This window comes from Scophthalmus maximus, chromosome 8 (genome assembly GCF_022379125.1).
Source record: "Scophthalmus maximus strain ysfricsl-2021 chromosome 8, ASM2237912v1, whole genome shotgun sequence".
NCBI lineage: Eukaryota > Metazoa > Chordata > Actinopteri > Pleuronectiformes > Scophthalmidae > Scophthalmus > Scophthalmus maximus.
In genome coordinates, this window is record NC_061522.1 from 7444955 (window position 1) to 7462500 (window position 17546).

General features: G+C 44.7%; 1 long non-coding RNA gene across 1 annotated transcript in view; it reads left to right on the plus strand.

The window, feature by feature from the left end:
* The first annotated feature begins 1747 nt into the window (after window positions 1-1747).
* LOC118312868 overlaps window positions 1748-17546 on the plus strand; it is a 53387-nt gene continuing 37588 nt past the window's right edge. Inside the window, exons 1-3 of the long non-coding RNA XR_004794336.2 lie at window positions 1748-1916; window positions 4102-4194; window positions 9785-9910. This is a non-coding gene — a long non-coding RNA (uncharacterized LOC118312868). The remainder of the gene's footprint in view (window positions 1917-4101; window positions 4195-9784; window positions 9911-17546) is intronic.

The window sequence follows — 17546 nt, forward strand, 5'->3', positions numbered from 1 at the left end:
TGCCCCCTTTGAAATGGACCTCATGAAGCAGAGGACATACTACATACATACACGTGTGCGAGGAAGGAAAGAGAGAACTGGATTCAACACGCAGGCACCGATTCATGTGATGTATCTCCGTGTGTCACGTCACGCTCTCTGACCGATATCGTCATTCAATGAAGTGGCTGTGCTGTAGGGATTGTGTTTTTTCCGCCCGGCGCCTTGCAGCGGAGTGCAGACAGCGACTGGCCTCACTGGTCCGCTATCATTTGCATGTTGAACTCGCCCACGGCTCCTTGATGTTGACTCGCGGAACACTGGCTCTGCGATGTGCCACAGCTGCAAGGTCCACGGTGCCAAAGTTACCCTGCGTGCAAACACACACACACACACACACACACACACAGACACACACACACACACACACATACCAAGGGAGCCTCTGTCATGCAGTGTCCTGTTCCATGTCTTCATTTGGGGGCTGCTGATGAGTGGTGTGGTGTCGGGGATACTCTCAGGACCATCGGATCTGTCAGCAGTTGTTGTTCAGCCTTTGTCACCTCTTGATCCACTGGAGGAGGACGGGCTGCTGACTGCTGTTGTCTTAACATGCTCGCTCACAGCAAGTGCGGCGGCACAGCGCACACAGTACAATTCCTTCCAGGCTGCCATTGATTCTAGCTCACATCGGGATAAAAATGTCATGGCCCGTACCTGCTTGAGAGAGGTATTTCACCAGAGTGCCTGTTGAGTCTATTCCTAGGTGTTACACTCCAGCTGTTTTCAGAAACATGAAATCTGGAAAATATATCCAGAAAATTGGGTGCGGGCATTTTTTTCCGGAGTTTGACTTTCACATATGAGGAGCGCAACAGATGATTGTCCCGAGTCAGATGCATGCACATCAACAGGAAAATTCCCATGATTTTTGTTGTGGCATCTGTGTAGAACATACAAGAGGCAGGACACAAAAAATCCACTACGGAGAGCAGCAGGTTTTTTTGTCAAATTGTGATTTGTGAATATGGGCCAATAAAATATGATTGATTGATTGATTGACTGATGCCTTGCATCTAAAAAGTTGCAGGTTGACAAGCAAGTTCATATCTTAAACACCCTAACCACAGCTGTTCTTTGAAAGATACAGGTAATATTGTGTTTGCAGTGATGAATCGTGTATCTTAACCAGGTTTAAAGTCTCTAAATGGTTATGCACACACTGAACAAACGAATGGATACTAACCCTAACCCTTGGTATGCCATGGACAATGATTTACAATAAAATTAATTATGCAGGATTTGTTGTAATGGGATCATAAGATTAATATCAAAGATCGTTTTTTGTTTTTTTTAAATCATATTAGATTGAAAAGGGAATACAAATCTGGCAAACAAACCAAAAAAAAGGACTAAAACAATTAAATATTTTTCATGTCTAATTTTGAAAACAGATCCACTGCTATCATCTTATTTCTAATGTCTCAAGGCCTGATTGATCCCTCATTTGTCACAGTCACAGAAAAAAATGCTATAGTACCTCTAACTGGTCTGTTTTTTTCACTTCCTCCCCCTTTCTTTTCTTCACAGTCTTTCTTTCACCATCCATTACATGTGTGTGACAGGTTTCAGACGGGTTGAGAGGGGAGAACAATGTGTTGTGACCCTGAGTACCGCCCTCCAGCTCAGCGCCTGGCTCCAACTCCTTCTCCCAGCAGGCCGTGGGGGGGGGGGGGGGTGGCCACCGCCCCTTTGCCCAACCTCCCCCCTCCCCACCCATCCACAGCCACCGCCACCAGAATCAATCCCTCTGCGACACCATACAAACGATCTGCTGTAGTCGATGCATCACAGTACAGTGCACCACCAACAATGACCGGCCGCGTGGCTCAGGACTGAGAGAGATGGAGCGAGAATAAGACGGAGAATTATTGCAGGTAAGATGTAGAATTGAAATTCTGGAGAGAAGGAAGGTGAAGCACAGAGTGGAAGTGAAAAAAGACACGAAATGAAAGCAGAAATAGAAACATTCTGGGAATTTTACATTTCACATTCTTCATTCGAGAAAACATGTCCACTTCTGCGATTTGAAAACGTCACTCTTTTTGAATCGCAGTTTAAAAATGCGACTCTGAAACAACATTTCTTCAGTCTTTGTGCAATGTGTCGAACAAGCGCAAATTCATCTTGGCCTTGATTATACCCTGGTAGATTCAGTGAGCATCTGAGGTCCTCTCTGGTCAGCCACTGCTATTGTTTACTTCAAGTGTTGTATTACTCTGACTCCCAGTGGTCCCCTGGGAGCCGAGCAGTGCCCTCCCTCAAACCTCCCCCTTACCCTCACGCACGCACGCACGCACGCACGCACACACACACACACACACACACACACACACACACACACACACACACACACACACACACACACGCGTATACACACACTCTAGTCTACTCTGGCAAAATTGTGTTAATTTACCCAGCCAGTAGTATTAACTATATTATATCAAATAACTGCCACAGACAATTGGGCAGCCAGCTCCGTGACTTCATTTTAATTGATTTTCTTACATGCTCTCAGCCGCGGATGATTGGGTTTCCCTCTGACACTATGTTTATTAAAGGCATATTGCATAAAGGAATAAATAGATATTGTTGGCTGGATTTATATGAGCTTTGAGGGAATGCAGAGATTCACCCCTTGTTTTAATATAAGCCTGACTTTATGTGTTTAGTTTGATTAAAGTCAATATGTTTGTTTAACCTCCGGGCCAAAGGGACACCTTAGTGAGTGTGTATATAACGGTGTGTGTACCTAGATGTGGATGTTTGTGATGGAGAAGGTGAGGGGATATGTTTACATTTACCTCAAGTCTGTCCGTCACAGCGATACACTCAGCTACCTGGGTGAGCTGACTTCATCTACGTCGGCCAGAAACAGTTTTTTATTTTCTGTCTTTTCTTCAAGTGGAATGGCTGCGAGGAGACCCCAGGACCATTTCATCTCGAACATCCTTTACCAGCTGTCTCAGTCTTAAAGGCATGCTGTTCAGCCCACAGAAAATCCCACTAATCATCTTTTTGTGTTTGAGGGCACAATATGCTGAAGCAGGCAGGGAGCACACGCACACACACACACACACACACACACACAAACACACGTGCATCCACACACATGCAGACACTGCCAGCCTGCTGCTCTCTTGTCCCCATGCCCTGAGGGGGAGTGAAGGAGGGAGGGGGTTCGGTATAATCACTTGTTAGAGGCTCACTCCCCCACTTTCTCTCCTCCTCTCTCCTCCTCCTCCTTACTCCTCCTCCTCCTCCTCCTCCTCCTCCTCCTCCTCCTCCGGTTCTGTCCATCCACCAATCTGGTCAGAATCTCCCTCTCTGTTTGCCCCATGACTTCTTCCTCTGTGTCTGCTCGTCTTCCTCCTTTGTCCTTTAAATGCCTCCTCCCTCTCGCTGACTGTCTGCAACTTCCTGCATTGGCAGTGTCTCTCTCCTTCATCTTTAAATAGTGTTTGGCAGTAACAGTTTTTATACAAAAGGGGGAAGAAAATAGCTGAAATCAGATTTCAAATGGTTTCTATAATATGTTTGTGCATTTTCCTTCTGAAAGCAGATTTGATCAAAGTTTGATGAAGGGCCAATAAACTAAATCACAGTTAGAAAGACTGCACTTTTAAGCTTAATGTGACAGATTTGGAACATGCGTGAAAATCTAAAGAGGAATATTAAAAAGAATATTGCGTTTTCCGGGCTGCAACTAACAATTATTTTCATTATCGATTGATCTAGAATCTAGAATTTGACCATTGAGCGCCCTTGGCCTCCAGGTTCAAGGGAACTTGTCATATAAGCTAAACGTTTGAATATGTCATCTCTCATGTTTCCTCTTAATTTAAATTACTCAACTGAAAAATCCACTTTGTGTGCTTGAGACAAAATACTTGTATAATTTGCATCACGTTCAACTGTACATTTTCCATTATTTTTATGATTTTGTTTTAATTTATTTTTACTTTTATCAAATAAGTACTTATTTGATCTGCATGACAGAGTTGAAATGCAGGTACGCTATGTGGCCTCTGCTGTCCTAACAGTATTCATGTATTTACACAGTGACAGACGCAGGAGACCCTGAACTGGGATGAAGGATCCCACGTCTTCGGACATCGGGAGGAGGCCACGGAGGTGATGGTGACAAACTGTCAGGTGAGTCTCCGTTTTCATTCTTGCTTAGATGTTAATAAGAGCACTTGTATGGGACCTTAGAGCAAATCTAAACCTAAGTGATGTTAACATTTGGTACCTTATAATAAATTGATATTAATAGATAGTGGAGTAAGCGGCTAGTTGTAGTGCATACTTTATATTTTGTACAATTTAGGGAATAACAACGTGAACATTGTGCAAACACTGTAACTCACAGTGAAAAATCTCCAATCACACTTTTTAAGAAGAACATTAGAGAAAAGTATGTGTAGGCTCATTTTGTGTACAGTACAAGTAGTAAAAAAGGCCATTCGTGTCTCAACATCTAGTAGTTGAACACTTACACAGGGAGACTTTAGTCATCTGAGCGATAAGTCCTTTCTCTAATTTGCCCACTCAATGACTTTATGAGCGAACAGGTGATGCATCATTCTTCTCATTGACTAATGTCCCGGCTCATTTTGTCCTTTCTGCTTTGCCGTCGCCCGCCGTGCAACACTGATTAATGCCATCACCGCAAATTAGATAGCTAAAGGAACAACATGTTTATCATTTTCGAGCATTAAGAGCAGTGCGTTCCTGCTTCATTTCCTTCAGTGCAAGTCAGTGCACCGGGTACATCAAGGTGATGTATGTATATACAGTGCAGAGGAGGAAATATTAATTGCAGTGATGTGACCTTTCTTCTAAAGGTTGTGAAAAAAGAGGGCAAGAACTGAGGGTGAGGTGCCGCCACGTAATGATGCCATTCTGTACTGTACAGTGAAACTTACTTGGAATGTGCAACGCCTGTTTGAACAATCTGACCAAACGTTTCATAAAATCTCTGTTGAAGTCCTTGAAAGCTGAGTATTGTTCCACTTGGAGTTGAACCATGCAGGGCCTTTTGGTAATTGTAAGTCCCCCAATCTCTCTCTGCTCTTCTTCTGACTCTTGTTTTGTTATCCACCGGCTCCAGAGGAGAATATCTAAATAAGCAAATCGGAAAATGTGCGATAGCACCTTGAAAATCTCAATAGCCCAGCGAGTTATAATAACAGCTTCAGGTATTGACAGAAAGAGAGCAAGCGCTCAGATACTCTCATATCATTTTCTTCCACATATCATGCTGTGAACGTAGCCTGGCATTGGTATGTTCTTACCCAACGTTCCCTCTCCAAGGCTGTATATCACATCATAAAGAATACATAAACCCCCTCTCCAAAAAAACCCCCAAAAAAACTACCCAGTCTCCAAGGCATCACTGCCTAACCCTGTTCTCCAGCTCTGAATAGAAAAAGAGCTGAAACAAAGAACTTTCCTTAGAAAGAAAAAGAAGAAAAACAACATCGCTCAAAAAAAGAAAGAAAAGAAAAACGAGAGACAATGCTAATAACTGTAAAATATGAATGGTGACTTGACATATTTACAAATGCGCTCAGAGGCGCCCTACTAAATGCGATGAAATGGGAAACCAATGGCATGGAAGAAGGCGGTTGTGGGCCCCCATCTCTTGCCATTAGATGTTCAGTGGAAGCTGTCAACAGAAGGCACATTTGCCTGCCAAGCTCCCTCTCTGACTGAGCTCTCTGCCTGCAGCATGCCCCAAGCTCCTCTTTGACTCAAAGGGTTCATTTCACTTCTTTTAGCCTCATTCGCATGTGGCGCTACACAAAAACCCGGCTTGCTCGCAGCCTGCCTTGTGTGTGTGTGTGTGTGCGAGATGCATGTATGTGTGTGTGTGTGTGTGTGTGTGTGTGTGTTCGTGCGTGTCGGGGGGGGGGGGGTGCCAGTCTCAAATCCTTCTTGTATTTGCTTGCATGTGTTTGAGTGTATGCTCATATATGTGGGTGGGTACTGTAGGTGTAAAAGCTTGTGTAGGTGATGCCAGGATCCTCAGTGTTGCACTGCAGTGTTACGAACATTAGGCTAACCGAGGCCTTTTACTGTAACTGTAGAAACAGTCTGTTCCCTTTCTCTTCTATATCTTCATAGTTTTATTGGACATGGGTGTATCTATATACTGTGTTCACTCATCGTCATTTGGGCAGACCAGAAGTTCCCAGTATGGGGTTTGGGGCTGAAAAGGTTGCAACATAAAATTTGAGGGCCAAAAGGGATGAACAAAATGGGAAATAAGAAAACAATATTATAAAGGGATTCGTTCCCGGTGGGGGTTGTTCTCCGCCAGGGGTGCGCTTTGTCACCAATCCTGTTTGTGATATTCATGGACAGGATATCGAGGCGTAGTCGTGGTGGGGTGGGGTTGCAGCTCGGTGGCCTGGGGATCTCATCACTGCTTTTTGCAGATGATGTGGTCCTGATGGCACCATCGGTCTGTGATCTTCAGCACTCACTGGATCAGTTCGCAGCCGAGTGTGGAGCGGTTGGGATGAGAATCAGCACCTCAAAATCTGAGGCCATGGTTCTCAGCAGGAAACCGGTGGATTGTCTACTCTGGGTAGGGAATGAGCCCTTACCTCAAGTAAAGGAGTTTAAGTACCTCAGGGTCTTGTTTGCGAGTGAGGGGACAATGGAGCGTGAGATTGGCCGTAGAATTGGAGCAGCGGGGGCGGTATTGCACTCGCTTTGCCGCACCGTTGTGACAAAAAGGGAGCTGAGCCGGAAGGCAAAGCTCTCGATCTACCGCTCAATCTTTGTTCCTACCCTCACCTATGGTCATGAAGGATGGGTCGTGACCGAAAAAACGAGATCGCGAGTACAAGCGGCCGAAATGGGTTTCCTTAGAAAGGTGGCTGGGGTCTCCCTTAGAGATAGGGTGAGAAGCTCAGTCATCCGTGAGGAGCTCGGAGTAGAGCCGCTGCTCCTTTGCGTAGAAAGGAGCCAGTTAAGGTGGTTCGGGCATCTGGTAAGGATGCCCCCTGGGCGCCTCCCCTGGGAGGTGTTCCAGGCACGTCCAGCTGGGAAGAGACCTCGGGGTAGACCCAGGACTAGGTGGAGAGATTATATCTCCACACTGGCCTGGGAATGCCTCGGGATCCCCCAGTCAGACCTGGTTAATGTGGCCCGGGAAAGGGAAGTTTGGGGCCCCCTACTGAAGCTGCTGCCCCCGCAACCCGACCACGGATAAGCGGTTGAAGATGAGATGAGATGAGATGAGATATTATAAAGGGATGAACAAAATGGGAAATAAGAGAACTATATTATAAAGGGATGAACAAAATGGGAAATAAGAGAACTATATTATTTTTGTGTTTGTTGTTTTTGTCTTTTCTCAAATCATTATTTCACCCCTTCCGTCTGTTCAAATCTAAAAAGAGAACAACTCGACTATGCAAATTATTGTGGTAACCACTAACCAGTTGTGAGCAGACATTGCTTCACTTTGGGAATCACTGGTATACTGTAGAACATACAGGATTGAAGGGATTGAAAATTATGATTTTTTTTTTAAATTCTCATGCCTCAAATAGTTCAGCTGTGACTCTGTTAGATCACTGTAATCCTTTATGATGGGCTCCGTTCAGAATTTTTTTTCAATCAAAACTGCTGATCAACTGCCAGCGTCCCTTTTTAGCCATTAAAATATACTGGATCCAGATTTTTGTTAGATGGCCAACTATTGAGTCCTAATCTTTGACAGCGACGCAACATTTTGAAGCGTATGACTTCATGAACAGTGTGACTGTCCTCTGGCCAGTCTCTCTGGCTTGCAGCCCAAGGGTCGGACCAGTGGAGTGGAAGTTGAAGAGGGCTGTTTGAACGTAATAGGTTTTGACTGGCATGTGTTACGCGCCTCACTGCACCATTGATTGAGTGCTTGTTTGCTAAATCACTGCTGGTTTCCCCCTGTCTGGTCAGGCCTGTGACACGTGTGGTGTGTGGTCACTTCGGCTCAGGCAGAGAGAGAGAGAAAGGAAGCAGCGAATCAGGTGCAACCCTGGTGGCCGAGAAAAAAGGACACACGTCAAAATTGGCAGGGAGAAAGACTGAATATTAGGGAGGCACAAACACACCCGCCCACAGAGGAACCGGTCCCGTAATTCATTCGCAAACCTTAGCACTTTGGTTTTTCCTCCACGGACACTCCGCATAACACCCTTCCCCTTCCCCGGTCCCATTTCACCCCCTCTCTGCCCCCGCCCTCCTGGTTTCAGACATGCTTTTTACAGCTCGGAGGACGTGGCGGTGGAGGGAGGTTGGTGTCATGGGTCAATGTCATCCAGCCAGATGTCTGCTCAAAGGATGCGGATCGCTGAGATGCGGCCACCCAGTTTCCTCCGCTCTCGTCATTGTCAATTATTAAGATGAACAATCAACCCAAATTACCAGGCCATATGCTAGTGAGGGAAAAAATGGACAACGATTTGAATAGTGTTTAAAAAAAAAAAAATGCTTTTCAGATACATTAACACATGAGTGAGCACTGGCTGGTTTAGGCCCACCCCACAAGATTCTCACTGCTTTGAGAGATTTGATCAAAATTTCAAAAGTTAGGATGTAATTTTTTTTATTACATGTCATTCTACATAACGGCTGCACGGTGGTGTAGTGGTTAGCACCTCCGCCTCACAGCAAGAAGGTTCTGGGTTCGAATCCCGGTTCAACCAGGGCCTTTCTGTGTGGAGTTTGCATGTTCTCCCCGTGTATGCGTGGGTTCTCTCCGGGTTCTCCGGCTTCCTCCCACACTCCAAAGACATGCAGAATGGGGTTAGGTTCATTGGAGACTCTAAATTGACCGTAGGTGTGAATGTGAGAGTGAATGATTGTCCGTATCTGTATGTGGCCCTGCGATAGGCTGGCGACCTGTCCAGGGTGAACCCCGCCTCTCGCCCAATGTTAGCTGGGATTGGCTCCAGCGACCCCCGCGACCCTTAAATGGATAAAGCGGTAGACGATGAATGATGAATGAATGAATGATTCTACATAACTAATAACACTTAGAAATAGTCACAAACACTTCTATTAATCTTTTTATCTGAATTAAATGTGTAGGTTTTCCGTGCACATAAATATCTGTGCCCCAGGTAAGTGTGGTCCCATACCTCATAATACACCCCCAGTCACATCCTTCAAAACCCTCTCCTCCCTCAGACCTCCTCCGGACAAAAAAGTATTAATTCATGCCACATTGAGGTGGTCGTTGTGAACCTTTAATCAGAATACTGCCCTCAAATGAACAAATTATGAACCGACATTTTACGGAAATCTTATTATGGCGCTGGCAGGAAAAGTTCCAGAAAATGGCTGGAGCAAGATTCGTGGACATTTTTGGATTCTCACATACACAGCCCCTCCAAAAAAAAAGTTCAGGAAAAATGTCCGAACATCAGTGCACGTCTGAAAGCAGTTGAAGATGGTGAACATGGTAAATCTCATTCGACCTCAACCTCAATACGTTTGTCATTGTGTGCCTGTTGTCATGCTGACAGTAGCATTTAATGGTTAAATCTCTGCTGTGCCTGAATACAGCTTCCCAGCGCCACTAGCATGGCCGCAGACTCGTTGTTGAACATGGATAAAGTGCAGAATTTGGAATCTTTATAAATAAAAGTGGAAATGTCTGCATTGCGCCGTGAAAAGCAAGAAACACAAACCAGCTCCTTGTTTTGCATCATTCTCTTCTATTTCCCTCTCTAATTTCCGATAGGTTGTTGGAAGTACCACAGCGAGCCCATACCCCAGTGCCTGGAGTCCTCCCCTCCCCCTTGGGAAGGCTTGGCGAGTAAACAGTGTCTTTGCTGATTACAATGCCTTACTCTCACTGCAGCCCAAGGTAAGCTAAAACACTTTGATCTGCTATTGATTGTCTCCCTCCTCCTCCTCCACAACCCTCCGCCCTCTTTCCTCGCCGCTGTTAAAACATAGGTGAGGCCGCCAGCGGCCCGAGGCAGTGAGGCAGAAACCAGCGGCACGCCGCTGCGTTTCAACTGCTGACCACTGAGGTTAATTGATATTCTCTGTGTGGCGTGAAACATTCTAATTGTGTTTAAAACAATCCGAGGTGCTGTTTGCAGAGGAGAATGCGGCTCATTGTACGCAATATGTCTTCAGATGCAAAGGAGCCGCAGAAATGAGTGCCCCCTGGATTGTATGTGGTGAATGTTAGACTATCGATCAGTACATTCAAGTGTGCAGTGTGGAACATTGCACAGATCAGGTCAAGGGTGAATGAATTATAAGCCCAAAATGAATTGAGACGTCAACACTGATGAGTCGTGTTACTCATGAGCCAGTTAGCAGAATGCGCATGTCGGAAAATCAAGCAATCAACGATGATTTTCTGGGGGTTCAGAATTATTCATTTTTAAACAATGTTAAATAAGAAAAAAATCCACTTGACTATTGTGGAGATAAACCAAACAAGTTTTCCAATCCATCCAAATGGTATCTTTGTGTTGGATATCCAAAACTTTGGCTGTATTCCCTTTAGAGACGCCACGCCGCTTTCAGATCGTTTGACAATGTTTTCGAAGACACATCCTCAGAAAAGCCACTTCACTGTTATGTACAGCCCAGACTGCATACATTACTTACTTTAAATAAACTGCTCTTGCAAAGAGGGGAGATGTTCATCATCATAACTTTTTATCAGCACAGGCCATTTGTTCAAAAGCACAGTTCACATGTTCAGATCAAGTAAAACCCTCCTTCCTTCAAAAAGGTGGGATGATGTTGAGAGAAGATCAGGGCGAATGGAGGAAGGTATAAAGTAAATCACGTGGCAGATCAGAAAAATACGTAAAATGATCTTCGATAGACACAAATGAGCGACCTGTTCGAGTCAGAGTTACCAGCTCAGAGAAACTTCAGGAAGACTAATGCAATGGCAGCAACCAACGTCCGTCTTTGTACGTCGTGTCCATGTGGTGTTACACGCTCACATCATTTTGTCCGGCCCTTGTAGCTATGCAATGAAAACACAATGCGGCACCCCAAAGGACCGAGGCCAGATGAGAGAATTGAAGAATCAATCAAAGCACCGGTGGCAACGAGCCGAAGCCGAGGTCCAGCCAATATTTTGGTTCTGCTTGACATGGGAGAGCGATTTAGCGGCTGAGCGTCATGTTCCCACACTCTCCCAACCTTAATGAGACAGTGTGGAAAAGAAGTCACTATCTCATTGGTCTGTTTCCAATTGTTTGTGTGTGTTTGTGTTTGTGTGTGTGTGTGTGCGTAGCATGTCAGTTTCATTTCTCTTTCACACCCCTTCGTGTGAGATGGGCCGCAGCTGTGAGATGATGAAGTTTCAGCGAAAGGTGGATGTGCCATCCATTACTGGAGGTGGAAAGGTGCAGATAAATCACCTTATCAGCCCTGCCTTCTCCCCACTGAGCTGAGGGAGCTGTGCAAGGGAGAAATCCATCAAGCTCCACAAATGGGACATGACTCAGAGATCACTCTGCCTCTATACTAAGGCTCTGTACATACCTTACACTAGCTTTAACGTTGTATTATACCTCAGCCCAACTTCCATCCGAGCACAGGTGGACATCATCACACCAGATGCAAAAAACATCCAGTGAAAATTCCACGTCCTCAAAAAAAAGGTATACCCAGGTCTGTGGGCACAATACACAGAAAAACCTTAACTTCAAGTCGGCAATGTCGTAATATTCCGCCAAAGCCAGGATTCAGTGGGATTATGGCGTTTTTTGATGTCCAAGAACGACATTTTTCAAAATATGGCTTTCTGCAAATATGCACATGGCAACTAAGGTAAAACTGAGGTTATGGCAAATACATTTAATTTAGGTTTACGCAAAGATTTTGGTTTCAATATAATATGATGAGCTTCTGTGAAAGTGCATAGTTTCTATGTGTTATTGTTTGTCATCCTTGGTGGATGCAAACTGTATCTTGATTCCTGCACAGGAACAAAAGAACATTGTCCGCTACGATGAAAACTACTATTAATATGTACTAAGTACAGAATGTCAATACATTTAAAAGCTAGAATAAATGTTCAACTTTAAACATTCATTAACTAAGGTAACTTTAAATAACTAAGTTTACCAATGAGCTAGGAATTATCCTTGCTGCTTCTCACCTCATATGACACTAATATGCTTTTTTTTTTTCATGTATGTACATCTTTCCTGTGTCCACACAATCAATATATTTTTTTCCGGCCATGTTGATTCTTTCTTAGTGTTGATTTTTTTGGGGGGGGAGTAGAACAGAAAAATGAACCAGTGGTTGGCAGCAATCCATCGATCCTGCTTCTGCACTACAGTGCCCAGAATCCAAGGCAGGTTTTGCAACATCATCACTTATTTGAAAAAAAAAACCCACCTACATTTTCTAGTTCTCTTACACATCAAAACTCATTTTTTGCAAAAAATATGTAGACATGTTTTTTGCTTCCCTCCCTCTTCATACAAATTCCACACTGCTCATAAAAAAAACAGGCTGTGGGGAAAAATACACTCTTCGATCTCGTCGCACACATCCGCGATTACCGTACAGTGCACACCTATGGCTCCCCATACAAGGTTGCTAAGCAACAATAATGACAGTGACCTTTTTCGGTATCAGTGGGATATGTCCCACTCGTCGAAAGGACTCAGTATACTCTGCAGCGCGCTTGTGTGGCCTCAGTGTTTCCCTCAGCTGAAGGAATAAGCCACACGTGCACAAGACGCACCTTCACACCGCATCACGCAAAGGCATTGAGCGCACTCTTGCCCTTGAGGAAACCAGAGGAGTTAACATTTCCCTGGTAGCTCTGAATGTAGTGCCTTGTCAACCCCCCCCCCAATATAAGAGCAGTCTATTAGTATTCAGCTGCACAGGTATCTAAGAAAGCAAAGCCTTTTAAACATCTTAACCGCTGTTTGTTCTGTCTCTAGAGGGCATGTGCAGTACACTGGGGTTTGGGGAATAGACAAGGAGAATTGCAAATTTGTTTTGCCAGCTACATGTGCTCTGTAATTTCATGCCTCATGCATTGTAGCCAAGTGTGTTAGATTTTTCCCTTTTTTTTTTCTTTCTATTTTGTCTTTTCTTTTTTTACATAAACACACAAAAGGTGGGATGTTTTGTTTAATTCGTGGCGGATTCGGGGTGTTTAGTTATGATTAATGACTTCTCTGCAGGAGAAACATTATGCAGACAGGAGATATGATGTACACGTGTTTTGTTGCTGCCTGTTGTTTTTGTTGTTGTTGTTATTGTTGTTGTTTTTTCCTACAAAGCAACAAGAACATGAAAAAGGTCTTTATGTTTCAATTTGGATTGACATGGCACGTACCTTTACTGACAACATATGCCACAGAGCAGAGAGGACTGAGGCCTGTAGAAAGCCACGCAGGTCTGTATCATGACATCATTATGTATGTCTGGCTTAACTCTCAAATTATGTAGCTGTTTTTTAACTTTACAGTGCGAGTTTCTGATGCCTCACTTAAGTTGAGGCACGAGAGGGAACGGCCTAAATGAGAGCAGAGGAAAGTTCCCCAGGCGGGAAGTGTGAGGGAACAGGAAACCTTCTCAGTGTCTGTCTCTTAAGTCCCGGGCATGCATCTGAATGACAAACCTGTGTGCCTGTCCCCCTTTTAAGAAATCCTTTACAAGTGGTGAGACACCGGGGCCCGGGCTGTGGAGGCTGTATATTTCTATTCATAATTGATGACCCGGACCCAGACAGACAGCACACTACACATGTAATATGGATTCACTCTTGGTTTCAGATGCATGCCCTCGTCTGGACTTGACTCTGAGCCATCATTGTGTGTGGAGAGGGACCAGAGAGGGAATGTTCTATGCTCTCTCTCTCTCTCTCTCTGTGTGTGTGTGTGTGTGTGTGTGTGTGTGTGTGTGTGTGTGTGTGTGTGTGTGTCCGTGTGTGTCCGTGTGTGTGTGTGGTTTCAGCCAAAAATGTAATGGACAAACCTTGTGTTTCCCAGCTCCACTTTGGCTTATGTTACGACTGATAATTCCTTGTTTGACTTTCCATTTTTGGGGGGTTCTGAAATACTGCTTTGATTTTTTGGTCCATTTGTTGTTGTTTTTTGTACATTTTGTTGTTCCCGTACACCTTCACAGCACACAGAGGCACAGAGGGTTAGCTGCTAGCTTTGTGGATTCCTGGGGACTAATTGATCAGGTATATCCAAGTCCTGGGGTGTTTGTTTGGTCTCACCTGACTGCTTTACTCTGCTTTTGATGAAGGTTCATTTGAAAACATCTTGTTTTGATGAATCCCTAATGATTTGTTTGGCCTTGCCAGTGAATCTGTGAGACTAATCGTACAGTATATATAATATTTCTAAATGAGGATAAATGTTTGGTGCACAGTTTCTCAGTGCGGGATCAGACAACAGATAGGGATCACATTTATAGCTGCTTTTGCCGTCAACAATAACTTAATTATATCAGCAGAATAATTTGTACTAATCTTTGAAAAGCGCCAGAGTTGTACACACATTTTTATGGTTTGACCAGAAAAAAAAGAGTGGAATGACTTTGCCACTACCACATCTCGGCAGAAACAACTTCTTAAGCCACACACTCTCACTTTGTTGCATGGTGTTGTCGTTAAGTTTCATATTTTTCAGCCAGTGTTTTTTATTTTTTCATTTTGCAGGGGTGATGTACAGTAACATCACACTTAAAGAGACAGATGCAATTAAAAGTACTTCCCAGACATGGATACACCACAATATATGCACTATAGTAAGGGATTACTATAAATACTATATCAAATAATATATATAAGTGAGACCAGAAAGAAGTAATGGTGTTACAGCCCGCACCACGACGTACTGTATCTCCGAATACAGAATGCCGGATTTTAGCCGAGCTAACTACCAGGTAGAGCTTATGTGTCATTCATTGCATCAGAATAATAAATAATTACTATTAATTATCAGAAAAATAACTAATTTTGGTGATGAATGATAATTACGGACTTTCCAGTCTCTAATATTATGAGAAATGTGCACAGAACCTGTGCCATAACCACAAAATGATTGGGGTTTCAAATCCCCATAGTCCTCGTCAATTCAGCCATGTACATTTGCCACAGTCATTTTTCACTAGTTTATACTCAGCGCTGCAAAGTAATTGCTCTCCATTACAGAAATTGAGAGCTGCATGTCTTCTCACTAGTTGCTGTCCTCCTAAAAAAAATATTTTGAATGATATTAAAAGAGAATCTACATGTTTTGTGTGATTTTTTTTCCCCTGTTCTCTTTTATTTGCACGTTAATTTGTCAAGCCTAACGCAACATAAAGCCTGGTTCTGGACCCCTGCTGCTTCTGCTGTCTGACTCACAGCTGAACCACTATTGCAGATTTAAAAACTACCTGTTTTTAGGAGTACAACTGAACGCAGCAGCACAGAAACACAATTACAATTACATGGCCTCATAATGCGGTGGCAGGTCAGAGTGTGTATAAAACTTGGGTGACGCACGTCACAACAAAACAACACAGGATGAAAGGAGGGCAACATATTTATGATTTCAGGACTGCGTATTGTAATCATATGCGTAACACCACAGAAAAATCAAGATGCAACTTTGACATAATGAAATCTTTTCAGCTTGATTCTTGTCTTTTTTTTGCGCATCTTGGGTTCAACTTTACTTGCGACTGTTAAGAGATAAATCAGCAATAATGATCAAATAGAAAATGTCACAAAACTCCATGCCGAATGAAGGATACGCTCTTTGATTTTGTGATACAGTTGTTGCCCCAAATTTCTCTCCAGCTCGCTGCAGCGTTGACACTCACCTGTGAAACTGCTGACGCTGAAACTTTCCCTGAGCCTCATCACCGGGGTGTATGAGGAGATTTTTGGGATTCAACGTGTGTTGCCTTCACAGACGTAGGAAGCATTTTTGATCAATCTCTCAATTATTTGTCCGGTAATTGAATAATGAGCCATTTCCTCTTTCGGCACAAGAGGCCTCCGCGTGTCCTGATTGATTCGGCGGCTTAATGGACTTGTGTGGTTGCCCCTGAGTCTCACAGCCTCTCCCCTGGCCTCAGCCGAGGACCACGGAGGGCAGAGTTCGTACTCCACGTTCCCATAGCAACATATGACATGTCACCCTCAAACAGAAACTCCCTCTCAATCCCCCGTAATGGATTTGGCCTCTGAACTCTGTCCCCCACTGCCTCTCAAACTGACACATAGCCAAGTGTGAAGCCCCATCCGGCTGTAGCCCGCAGCCGTGTCCGCCACATACCTGCCACACAAGGGCTAATGATCAGCTCTGCGGTGGCATATGTCGTCTAACTGAACGGGCTCACATCTAACGGTCATCTAATACCATCACACACACACACACACACACACACACACACACAAAAAAACTCTCAACTATGACGCATAGTAAGCGAGAATTTATCTTATGGCTGTCATGGTTTTCGGTCGAATCATAAGCGTTGCCAGCAGAGCCTGACTCACTGCGACCTCACACTGGTCCCCCGTCATCGTTATGCAGCTTCACCTTGCCGCAGCCAATCCCGTTCTCCGGCCGGCCTTCGCCCGCTGCATCATTTATGAGCACTAATCAGGACCCCGGCTCTGGTGTGCTAGCCACCCTACCGGTAACATCACTTCCCTGACCCGACCCTGCCTGTGTCCCCACAGCATTAACGCGTGTTTGCGCTAACGCCTGCTCATTAGGCCTCACTAGGCCAGGCCAGGGCCCGCTGCCCGAGACGGAGCTGGGGGCCTTTTTAACATGCTCTAACCAGCCTCGCCGTCCCCCTGATGGGATGCAGCAAACAACTACGTGCTAATCTCAAACAACGGAAAAAAAGGCAACATCGGTAGCTGGTGTGTATAGGCGTGGTTCACTGGGAGACTTGGCCTGTGAGGACCTGCGATCAGGCTCCATTATTGTTGTAATTAGCGTGCCTCGGCGGAGCCCGGGCTCCCAGGCAGCGTGCCTCGACCTCCCTGCCGCTCAGTCTGTTTACAGCCAGCCGAGGCAACGGGGAAAGGGCAGGGGGCTGGCCACACAGCTCGATAACTCTGTTCAGCTCCAGGAGCAACGCAGCTGTTTGTGCATTTCGAAGCGTGAACACGGGAGGGTTTTCATTTCTCTCTGCTGTCCTGCGCTATTCAAATGTTTACACTACCTGCGGTATAGTGGGAGGCAAATTAAATGCCCGAGGAGGTGCAGTGTGTGTGGGGGGGGGGGGGTCAGATACGGGTTTTGATCAGTAATTCTGAGAGACTGCAGCAGTTTGCCCGTGTCCATCAATCAATGTCAGGATCGAGCCTGTAAAATAAAGAGACATCAGCGGAGCATTTGAATCGCTGGGTATCACTTAATAGTAATCTTGCACACAGCTGAATGTGTGTGTCCATGTGAAGCATGCTCTTTCATACCCATCATTCACGTGATTCCACTTCAACCTTTCAGCAACTGCCCGTGCCCCTCATATTTACC